The sequence below is a fragment of the Bos javanicus genome, chromosome 19, assembly GCF_032452875.1.
Source record: "Bos javanicus breed banteng chromosome 19, ARS-OSU_banteng_1.0, whole genome shotgun sequence".
NCBI classification, from domain to species: domain Eukaryota; kingdom Metazoa; phylum Chordata; class Mammalia; order Artiodactyla; family Bovidae; genus Bos; species Bos javanicus.
The window spans coordinates 20621919-20633548 of NC_083886.1; the positions used below are offsets into that span (position 1 = coordinate 20621919).

General features: G+C 47.2%; 1 long non-coding RNA gene across 2 annotated transcripts; it reads left to right on the top strand.

Moving 5' to 3' along the window:
- The first annotated feature begins 576 nt into the window (after positions 1-576).
- LOC133231843 (uncharacterized) lies at positions 577-3984 on the top strand. Of its 2 annotated transcripts, none has more exons than XR_009731255.1 (3): positions 577-1673; positions 1755-1851; positions 3531-3984. It is a non-coding gene; the product is annotated as an uncharacterized LOC133231843 (long non-coding RNA). The 2 variants fall into 2 exon arrangements; XR_009731256.1 differs by having other exon boundaries at positions 3474-3558.
- Positions 3985-11630: the final 7646 nt, after the last annotated feature.

Consider the following 11630-nt stretch of genomic DNA (forward strand, 5'->3'; position numbering starts at 1 on the left):
ATGGAGGGTGGATGGAGGAGGCAAGTGGGCTCCGTCAATGAGAACGTCTCAGAGAAGTCAGTCTTTGCAAATTCTGAGGACCCAGGCAAGTGCCAGAAGGGAGAGAGGTGCAGACCTGTGTGTGGTCCCGGGGCACCTGCTCACCTGCTCTCCACTTGGTGCCTGTCGGACCCTCAGCTGCTCATCCAGGCTGGACCCCAGGGCCCTGTGTAGAGCACACGGCGGGGTACCGCTTGACTTCAGGTAAGTCTGTTGTTGCTATGCGTTTCCTCCCTACCCCACTTTGCTACCCAGCTGATCCTAGTCTCTGTTTTAGTCAATCCTTTCCTTTAACAAGGTGCTGGAGCCAATTAAAGACATTTATTTAACATAGTGACCCACCTCCATGTCATTCAGAAAGTTCTGCTGCTGTTGCTGCTAAGTCGCTTCAGTCGTGTCTGACTCTGTGCAACCCCACAGACAGCAGCCCTCCAGGTTCCGCCGTCCCTGGATTCTCCAGGCAAGAATACTGGAGTGGGTTGCCATTTCCTTCTCCAAGGCATGGAAGAGAAAAGTCAAAGTGAAGTTGCTCAGTCGTGTCCGACTCTTAGCGACCGCATGGACTGCAGCCTACAAGGCTCCTCTGTCCTTGGGATTTTCCAGGCAAGAGTACTGGAGTGGGGTGCCATTGCCTTCTCCGTCAGAAAGTTCTAGTATGTCTAAATCTTCTCTGCTCCCCAGCTACAGCCCAGAAGGAAGGGAGAAAAGAGAAAAGAAGGGAGAGAGAAATTCTTAGAGAGGAGGGATCAGAAGCTCCTGGGGCATCATTAAACACAATGATAAGGTAACCTTCATGATAAGGTTTTCTATTGATATTCATAAAACATTTCTTTCCATCTGATCATATATTGTTTTGTTTCTCTTTTTTTTTTTTTTTTTGACTGGACCATGCTATATGCATGTTCTTAGTTCCCTGACCAAGTATTAAACTCATCCCCCCTGCAGTGGAAGCACAGAGTCCTCACCACTAAACCACCAGGGAAATCCCTCCATGACTAGGTTTTTATGTGAGGAATAGAATTTTAGAGGGAACATACCCCTTTTTGAGGCCCCAAGAAGCCTTATATGGCTCAGGCTATCACTAATGAGCTGTGTGACTTTTGGAATGACCTTTAAACACTCTGAGCCTCAGTTTCCCTATCTGGAAAATGGGTATAACCAGGCCTTCCCAGCACAACCTCCACCCCGTGCACCAGTAGCACCCAGCTGCCCGGGCCCCAACAAGCAGCTCTGTTTCTGTTTGGACCCGAAAGAGACAGCCACGTTCTCAGGAACAGTGACGTCTAGAAGCTTGCTGCAGTATGAGTGTGGTCAGGATCTCTGAGCCGATGTGAACCTCTATGCGCTATTGGATCTCAGTGCAGATCACAGGAGGCGAGCAGAGGGGAAAGGGCCCTAGGTGAGGAGCACCACTTCCACCCTCTCCTCTCCTCCCTACCTTTCTCCCTTTTTCTAAACCTACATCATCTCCCGGATCCTCCCCCATTGAGTAACAGTCCAGTTGCTTTGGTTTCTACACATTTTTAAGTTCTCCAGGTGCAGTGGTCTTCCTGGCCAGTGTGTAAAGCGACAGTGGCCACAGAGGTGGTGGAGAGATGGCCTTCGTGGACACCCAGTCTCCTTACAGAAACCCAGTGAGTTCCAGGGCTGGGGGGTGGGGTGTGTCTCAGTGGACAGGAAGCAGCTCTGGGGTTCTAAGAAAACAACTCCTGCAGGTGACAGAGGAGGGGAGCAGCAACCTAAAAAGAACACGGAAGGGCAGACACAACTTCTCCACGACCATCTCTTGGGTGCTGCTTAGGACTGCAGTGGGTAAGCATCCCCAGGATTCCTGCATCTGACAAATGTTTACTGAGCTCACTGTGGGTGCCTCTACTGTTCTAAGTAATAACTAGAAAAATGATGGTTGTTTTGCATGAAGGGAGTAGGGCTTCTGGGCTGGGTAACAAGCCAGCATGGCAGCAAGGGACATACTTTAAAGATGGCCTCTCTGTGCTGAACCATTTACTAGTTGGATGACTTCAAGCAAGTTGCTTCACCTCTGGGCCTCAGTTTCTGCATCTATATAATGGGGTTAATCCTGGAGTGTGTTAATCCCCAGATCTGGGGGAAAGACTAAGCGAGCTTGAATGAAGACTGAGAGATCTTGAATGGTGTCTGGCCCACTGCACAAGCTCTGAAAGAGTTTAGAGCTGTTAGGAGACTGGGCGCAGCAGGGAAGGCCTCCTGAGGAGGTGTCTGCTCTCTGAGGGGCAAAAGAGCAAGGCAGGGCAGGTCAAGGGAGTGTGAGAAGGGGCCATCTCAGGAGATGGGGGGAGCTGGGTGCCCCTGCACTGGGGGGTGCAGAGGGCTTCCTTCTGTGCCTCTTGGCTTCCTGTGTGGAGGCCCCATCACAGGATGCCTTGCTTAAACCAGGGGTCCCCCACCTCCAGGTCACATGCTAGTGTTGGTCCAGGGCTTCTTAGGAACTGGGCCCCACGGCAGGCAGTGAGTGGCAGGCAAGTCAGTGAAGATTCGTCTGTATTTAGAGCCACTCCCCATCACTCGCATCCCGTTGTCCTTGGGAAAATAATCTTCCACAAAACCGGTCCCTTTGCCACACAGGTTGGGGCCAGCTGGTTTAAACCCTTATCACTCCATGTCATACATGTAAAATTGAGCCTCATAGAGGTGGACGTCACTTGTTCAAGGCCCCTGGATGGAAAGTGGCCAAGAAGGGAGGTGCCTTAATTCCTCGGACCTGGAGAAAGGAGGTGCCCACATTGCCCTGTGGGAGGAGACAGGCAAAGAGGGGACGGCCCCAGGGCAAGCGGTTTCTCACCGTGTGCTGGGCCCGACGCTGCGGTAGGAGCCTCTCCTGCCTCAGCATCCCAAGAGGCTGGGCAAGTGGGCTGACTGAGGGCTTCCTGGGCGTGGGGAAGAAGAGGGCTTCCTAGACACACACCAGCCTCCACTGAGGGAAAGACACGCACACTGAGGTCCCTACACTTGGAGAGCTACTTTTTATTCTGTCTCCCTTTTAGACACCAAATCTGTTTATGTGCCATCAATGTCACCTGTCCTTTCCAATTGTCCTCTTCTTTCCCAACTGAGCAGACACAGGCTGACCTCTAAGGAGCCACTACTTGACCCCAAAGCCTCTCACTTCTAGGCACATTTCTCCGCTTCCATCTTGGACACAAATTTCTTTACCCATTTTCTCCTTATTTTTAGAAAATGATACTCTAAGGGCAAAATGTGGTAATCGCACAAAAGCACACTAAGTGCAAATTAGGTGAACAAAAGTGATGGCAACAAACTAGAGACGGGTACCAGCCAGCCACACAGGTGGTATGCAGATTCCCGGATGGGTGTCAGTCAAAGTGCGAGCACCTCCTGTTCCGCCCTTGGCAGTAAGCCAGGGCACCGAGCCCTGTCTGACTTCCTCCACAAAGGTTTCCTGGAAACTTTCAGACCAGGTGCAGTGACAGTGACATTGCCTTCCACTTCAGCCCTCGGCTTGAAAACACAGGGTACGTGGTCTGCAACAGGAAGCAGAAAAGAAGCTGGAGCCTGAGGAGTAGAAGATGCAGACGCCTTCCCAGAGGGGGAGCCAATTTGAGCTCTGCTTCCGGATACAGAGCTCAGAGTTCAAGGGGAGCAGGAACTCACTTCCCTTCAGCTGGCTGTCCCCTGGCCCCATCTGGTGCTGTGGACAGTGTTTAAACAGTCACGTGAGCAACACCTTTGTACAGAGAAGAGGACCATTTCCTTGTAAGGCTAAGGCTGCAGTCTCCTTCCACACCTTCACCTGTAACTCCAGGTGCACCTCTTGCTTCTTTTACTCTGGAAATAAGCACTAGATAAGTTACCATGGTACTTTTTTGGCCTGCCGGGTCCTTAAATCCGAGTTAATTTCAATCTTCTGCTCTGGCTTTTCTTCTGCTCTAGGTCCCTGGGAACATCTGAGTTTCTGTTACACTGTTGCTGCCTTTCAGTTCAGTTCAATTCAGTCGCTCAGTCGCTCAGTAGTGTCCAACTCTTTGCAACCCCATGAATCACAGCAGGCCAGGCCTCCCTGCCTATCACCAACTCCCGGAGTTCACTCAAACTCACGTCCATCGAGTCGGTGATGCCATCCAGCCATCTCATCCTCTGTCGTCCCCTTCTCCTCCTGCCCCCAATCCCTCCCAGCATCAGAGTCTTTTCCAATGAGCCAACCCTTTGCATGAGGTGGCCAAAGTACTGGCCTTTATCCAGATGTTATTAATGGCTTTGTTTTGCAGGGCATTGCACATTGCTTTTGGAAGTAGAGCAGTATCTCTGGGCTTGGGGGGATGGGAGGAGGGGTGAGTACATCCATGTCCCTGCTTCTCTGTGTGAACGTGGATGTCCCCCTCATCCTGCTACCTGACTAAGTGTAGAGGTTGTGTTTGGATGCATTTCGGGTCCCAAGCATGTTCTTGTAACTGATACAGCTCTGAAGACTGATGCCCAGACCTACAGAAGATTGATGTGAAAACTACAGACACAGGTCAAAACTTCTAGAGGCAGGGGTCCCAGAGGCTCGGGTGTGCTCCCACCTGGCCAGGGCCCACTACTGGCGTGTGCTCTCATCTCAGCAAGTGATGGTCAATGAGAAGAGCTTCATGTAATATGAACGCTGCGTGCCCTTTGGTCAAGTCACCACCATCTGAGTCACGGAATCTGCGCAGCTGTCCTCCATCAGCTTCCAGGTCAGGCTGTCCCCTACCCGGGGCTGGGTGTGGGGCCCTGTCCTCTGTGTCTGGGCCCTGCTGCATGGACCCAAATTCTCCAGCCAGTCTTCTACCCAGGGGCTCTGGGGACACCTCTGGCTCCCTTGTCCTGCCCTTCTTGTGTCCCGTCTCTCTCTGGGATATCTGCTCAGTCTGCTGGACTAGTAAGGCGCTTGTCTCTGTCACTCTCTGTCCCCACCCTGCTTAGGAGGCCGTGGGATACTTAAAAAAAACTGGGCTTGGGAATCAAACTGAATCCTGCTCAGATTCCCAGCTCTGCCATTCTCATCGGCTGGGGGATCTTAGACACGTGACTTCACCTTTCGAAGCCTTGGTTTTCTCACCTGTGGAATGAGCAGTCTGAGGCCCCACAGCTCACTGTGTGAGTTCAGTGAAGCGACAGATCAAAGAGCACAAAGTAGCCTGCTGGGGACACTCAGGTCTATTTGATCATCTCTGTGTTTTACAATTTTTGAATGTTTCACCAACATCTAAAAGGTCAATTGTAATTTTGCAAGATGAAAATTTTCTGGAGCTGGACAGTGGTGATGGGAGTGAATTTAACACGGTTGAAATGTATTTACTCTTAGTATGGTCAGTTTTCAGTGATTTGCATTTCAGCACTGTTTAGGAAAAGAGATCAGGCAAATTGCTCTTCCTCCTGAGGATGGAAAGGCCCTAGGAGACAGATTACCTCCAGGGTGCTCACCAGAAATTTCCAGACTGGCTGACTAAGTCTTCATTCCCGGGGAAGGTGGAAGCTACCAGCTAGGTCAGGTGTCACACCTAGGTTTGGTATCATGGGCTTCAGTGAAAGTGATGCCATTTTGAGCCTGTGGTTTTCTCTTTAAGTATTCCCCACTTATTGAGCAAACTTTCAGCCTAACCAAGAGATCAATCAGAATTTGAGGTCTTCAGAATTGAAAGAGACACCTGTACCCCAAAGTTCATCACAGCACTGTCTACAATAGCTAGAATGTGGAAGCAACCTAGATGTCCATCCGCAGACGAATGGATAGGAAAGCTGTGGTACATATACATAATGTAATATTATACAGATATTAAAAAGAATGAGGTAGATGAAACTGGAGCCTATCATACAGAGCGAAGTAAGTCAGAAAGAAAAACACCAATACAGTATATTATTATGGAATTTAGAAAGATGGTAACGATGACCCTATATGTGAGACAGCAAAAGAGACACAGATTTAAAGAACAGACTTTTGGACTCTGTTTGAGAAGGCGAGGGTGGGATGATTTGAGATGATAGCATTGAAACGTATATTACCATATGTGAAATAGATCACCAGTCCAGGTTCAATGCATGAGACAGGGTGCTCAGGGCCAGTGTACTGGGATGACCCTGAGGGATGGGATGGGGAGGGAGGTGGGAGGGGGTGTTCAGCATGGGGAACACATGTATACCCATGGCTGATTATGTCAATGTATTGCAAAACCCACTACAATATGGTAAAGTAATTAGCCTCCAATTAAAATAAATACATTAATTAAAAAAAAAAAGAATTTGCTGTCTTATCATCACTGTCAGCTACCAATCTATAGTCACTGTAGCTTTGTTGACACCATGTGTGGTATCTAGAGGTCATGACTTTTAACCTAAATCCCTGTGATGTTTGTAACTGAGCAGGACCCTTGGGGGCTTCCTAAGACATCCTTACGCCCCGTGTTTGTAATAAACCTTTAGCCTCCTAGGCTTTCCCCAGTTCCAAGGAAAAAATTTAATCAGCAAAGTGAGAAAATGCAGAAACAAAGGAAAACAGTCAAGCAAGACAAAATAATACTAGTTTATCCATTCAATACTCAAGGACCTTTAGTTCTTCCTCAAGGACTATAGAAAATATTCTGAGCCAAATCCTTTGTGCTGTTTGCAGGTACAGAAATCCCCTCTAGGTGGAAGGAGTTAACTGTATGCTCCCCACAAGGACATAGAACCTGGAACCTTGATGATGTTGACTCCCAGTTACCTCATCACCAACCAATCAGAAGATATCCATGAGCTGATCACACACGCTGCAACCCTCTCCTTCACTGTCTTTAAAAACCTTTCCCTGAAAGCCATCAGGGTTTCATTTGGGTTTTTTAAGCACTAGCTGTCTGGACTCCTAAATCCTGTACTTTCCTTCACTGCCCACTGCTGTCAGTAGGTTGGCTTTATTGCACACGGATGAGTTATTAGTAAGTGGAGGCTAATCTAATCTAGATAGTTATGGATAGATTTGTTTTATTCTCTCTACCTGGTTGATCCTGCCACTAATATATATGCTTGTCTCAAACGTTAAGCCGTGCATAAAGTGTGAATGGCTGGTACAATGAAACTGCAGATAGCTCATAAAATCTGTGTGGCTCCTTTGGTTGCTTGATTATTGCAACTGGATTATAGTTAGTTATAATAATCGTTGCTTAAATTTATTCTTTGTTTTCAAATCGTGCTTTTTCTTTCCCTGATGCGCTATGTCGTTATCAATGTTACTAGCAGCGTTGCTTATATCTTGTCGAATTTATAAGATTACAGTAACCAGTGTGTAATCGGGCTTCCCACAGAACTTCTATGGCTAAACATTTTGATAAAATCTAATTTATAACATAAAATAATTGCAATAGTGTGATTCTAGATATGGGGAGAAGCAACAAGGAAAAATGACTCTTGGATTAAATTAGGCAGAATCCAGAGAGTCTTTAATTATTGATGAGGCCTGTTCAAAAATTTAGCACCTGAGTGCCTATGAAAAATTTTTGCCAGATCTGGGATGAGCCTCCCAGTGCCATGGGACAAAGGTGATCATGAAATGTGTGCCAAATATTGGTCAACTTCCTGACCAAGAGAAGAAGACCTGAGAAGCGGAATCAGCGATTGCAGCCCTTCAACGTGAGACAGTGAGCCCCAAGAAAGGGGAATACCTGCCATCTAGCAGGCATCAGATTGCAGCCACTCCCTATGGTGAACCTTGAGGAAATTCTGAGAATACAGGATTACAGGCCCACAAAGAGCTGAGGCACATACCAAGGACAAAATTTTAATGAGCTCTGACTCTTAAATCTTCCCACATATAGAAAAGTGCCAAACTCCTTAACTTGAAATGCTGCCTCTTGGGTTTGAAGTTCAGTATTTCTAAGTCTACAGGTGTCAAGTAGGCACTTTCCAAAGAGGAACAAAAAGAAGACAAATATCAACATTTGGAACAGAGGCATTAATGGCAGACATTCCCAGAAAGATCCATCTGATTAAGCAGAACTCTCATTACTCCCTTTTTCCACAAGATTGTGGAATGAACTTTGACAGTGGAGAATTGTTGCAGAGAAGAACCAATTCTGACTCCATGTTGGAACTGTTTCTTTGACCTGCTTTTCACTGCTGTTGTTTTTATAAGCATACATAATGGTCTGCCTCAAAGGACACTGCCCCTCTGCCTGATTGTTAAACTAAAGTGACTTTGTTCAGCTTATAGAGAGATAATCTGACCCTGCCCATCTGTGAATTGCTACAAAGAAAAGAAGAGATTAACACACTCCTTCCAAAGGTTGGCCCTTCCCAGAGAAATTTTGCAAGACTTATGGCCCCTTTTACTTTACTTCCTCATTGCCTCTCCCGCTTTATTCTGCCTTTTGACTTTGGTTCCTCCCTGCTTCTCTCTTTGGTTCTATAAAAGAACCTGGCATCCAGACCCAACAAGATGGTCATTTTGAGACATTAGTCTGCCATCTTCTTGGTCAGCTGGCTTTCTGAATAGTAATATTCCTTGCCTCAGTGCCTCGTTTCTCAGATTTATTGGGCTGTCATGTGGTGAGCAGAGTGAGCATGGACTCATGGTAATATGATAGTGTTTTTGCTTAATCCCTGTGACATTTGTAACAGAGCAGGACTATATAGGGGCTTCCTGGGACATCCATACCCCCATCTCCATGACTGTAGTAAACCTTTAGCCTCCTAAGCAAAGTGAAGAGTTAGTTGCTCAGTCATGTTTGACTCTATGTGACCCCATGGACCGTAGCCTGCCAGGCTCCTCTGACCATGGATTCTCTAGGCAAGAATACTGGAGTGGGTTTCCATTTCCTTCCGTAGGGGATCTTCCCAATCCAAGGATTGAAGGCAAATTCTTTACCATCTGAGCCACCAAGGAAGCTCATAACCTTCTCAGTTCAGTTCAGTTCAATTCAGTTCAGTCGCGCAGTCGTGTCCAACTCTTTGCGACCCCATGAATCACAGCACGCCAGGCCTCCCTGTCCATCACCAACCCCTGGAGTTCACTCAAACTCAGGTCCATCGAGTTGGTGATGCCATCCAGCCATCTCATCCTCTGTCGTCCCCTTCTCCTCCTGCCCCCAATCCCTCCCAGCATCAGAGTCTTTTCCAATGAGTCAACTCTTTGCATGAGGTGGCCAAAGTACTAGGTCTTCCCAAAGTTCCAAGGAATAAATTTAATCAGAGATGTGAAAAAAATGCAGAAACAATGGAAAACATTCAAGGAAGACTAATAATAATTTAGCCATTACTACCCGTGGGAGACCCTCACCTCGCTAACCCCTTGTGCCAATATTTCCTCAGCTGGTGCAAATGTTGGATGGGCCCTTGTGGTTCTTATTACTATTATAGAATGCATCTGAGCAGCAACCATCTGGGGGCTTTGAAACAATAAGGATTATTAATCTCATGTCCTGTGGCCTAACAGGACAATGGCCAGTGGGGAGGAGGGAGAGGGAGCACAGACCTGGAGTTCTGCCTTTATTAGAGTCCAAGGGTGCTGTGGTAGGCAGGAACCAGGAGGCAGGAAGAGAAATGTAGTTATCTAGATTCCCTAAGGCTTTCTAGAAAGGAGAACTTCATGGCAGAGGGCGCAGAGAGGGCTGGTCTAAGAGCTTCCCTAGAAGCTGTGATGTATTTATGCAAGATGGGTGTTTGAAATGGATACTTTGGCAATCAGAAGTTTAACGCCAGGCCCTTAGGATCAGGCATTTTCCATCATGCCTCAGCATTTAATATTCCCACCAAAGTGCAAAAGGCCTCCTTTCTCCACGTCCTCATCAACACTTGTCAGTTTTCGTAGAGTGTGAGGTGGCCGATACATTTAGAACAGATGCTGTGCTCTACAGGGCAGAGAACAGAGACCCTCAGACAAATGTCTAGAATTTGAATAATGCAGCTCTGAGGGCCACCTCTTGCCTGCTTAAGACCAGAGCCAGGGCCTGGGAACTGGTTGTGGTGATGGCATGGGGATGCCAGGCTGCTGAGGTCAACTGTACCAGGCCCTGGGTCTTGAAGATGCCTCCCTGCTGTCTCCATTCATCTGAAAATACATTTGCCTTCAGACTTGGCTGTTGCCCCTCCCTACAGGGTGGGAACAGAGGGCTTCGGGCTCTTCTTTTTGGGTTGGATTCCCTGTGACTCAGTTGTACTCATTTCACATGCTAGCAAGGTTATGAGCAAAATCCTTCAAGCTAGGCTTCAGCAGTGTGTGAACTGACAACTTCCAGATGTACAGTCAGGTTTAGAAAATGCAGAGGAACCAGAGATCAAATTTCCAACAGTTGTTGATCATAGACAAAGTAAAGAAATTCCAGAATAATATCTTCTGCTTCACTGACAACACTATGACCTTTAGCTACGTGGATCACCACAAAGTGAAAAATTCTTAAAGAGATGGAAGGACCAGCCCACCTTACCTGTCTCCTGAGAAACCTGTACGAGAGTCAAGAAGCAGCAGTTAGAACTGGACATGAAACAACTGAGCGGCTAAAACTGGGAAAGGAGTAAGACAAGGCTGTACACTGTTGTTGCCGTTATTCAGTCACTCAGGCACGTCCACCTCTTTTCGACCCCATGGACTACAGCACACTAGGCTTCCCTGTCCTTCACCATCTCTCGGAGCTGGCTCAAACTCATGTCCATTGAATCGGTGATGCCATCCAGCAATCTTGTCCTCTGTCATCCCCTTCTCCTCCTGCCTTCCATCTTTCCCAGCATCAAGGTCTTTTCTAATGAGTCAGCTTTTCACATCAGGTGGCCAAAGTATTGGAGCTTCAGCTTCAGCATCAGTCCTTCTATGAATATTCAGGATTGATTTCCTTTAGGATTGACTGGTTTGACCTCTTTGCTGTCCAAGGGACTCTCAAGAGTCTTCTCCAACACCACAGTTCAAAAGCACTAAAATTGGGAAAGGAGTAAGACAAGGCTGTATATTGCCACCCTGCTTATTTAATTTCTATGCAAAGTACATTATGAGAAATTCAGGGCTGGGTGAAGCACAAGCTGAAATCAAGATTGCTGGGAAAAATATCAATAACCTTAGAACTTGATGATACCACTCTAATGGCAGAAAGTGAAGAGAAACTAAAGAGCCTCTTGATGAGAGTGAAAGAGGAGAGTGAAAAAGCTGGCTTAAAACTCAACATTCAAAAAACAAAGATCATGGCATCTGGTCCCATCACTTCATGGCAAATAGGTGGGGAAACAATGGAAACGGTGACAGACTTTATTTTCTCAGGCTCCTAATTTTATGTTCTTGGGCTCCCTGTCTCTAGCACGTGGCAGGGACCCACATGACTTCAGCTAAGTCTGTAGTTGCTGTGTTTAATCCCCACCCCTCTTCTCTACAAAACCTGACCCTGGGTCTCTGTTTCAGTCAAACATTTAGTTCTCCTGTGTATTCTTGTCACCTCTTCTTAATATGTTCTGCTTCTGTTAGGTGCATACCATTTCTGTCCTTTATTGTGCCCATCTTTGCATGGGCTTCCCTGGTGGCTCAGATGGTTAAGCGTCTGCCTGCAATGTGAGAGACTCAGGTTCGATCCCTGGGTCAGGAAGATCCCCTGGAGGAGGAAATGGCAACCCACTCCAGT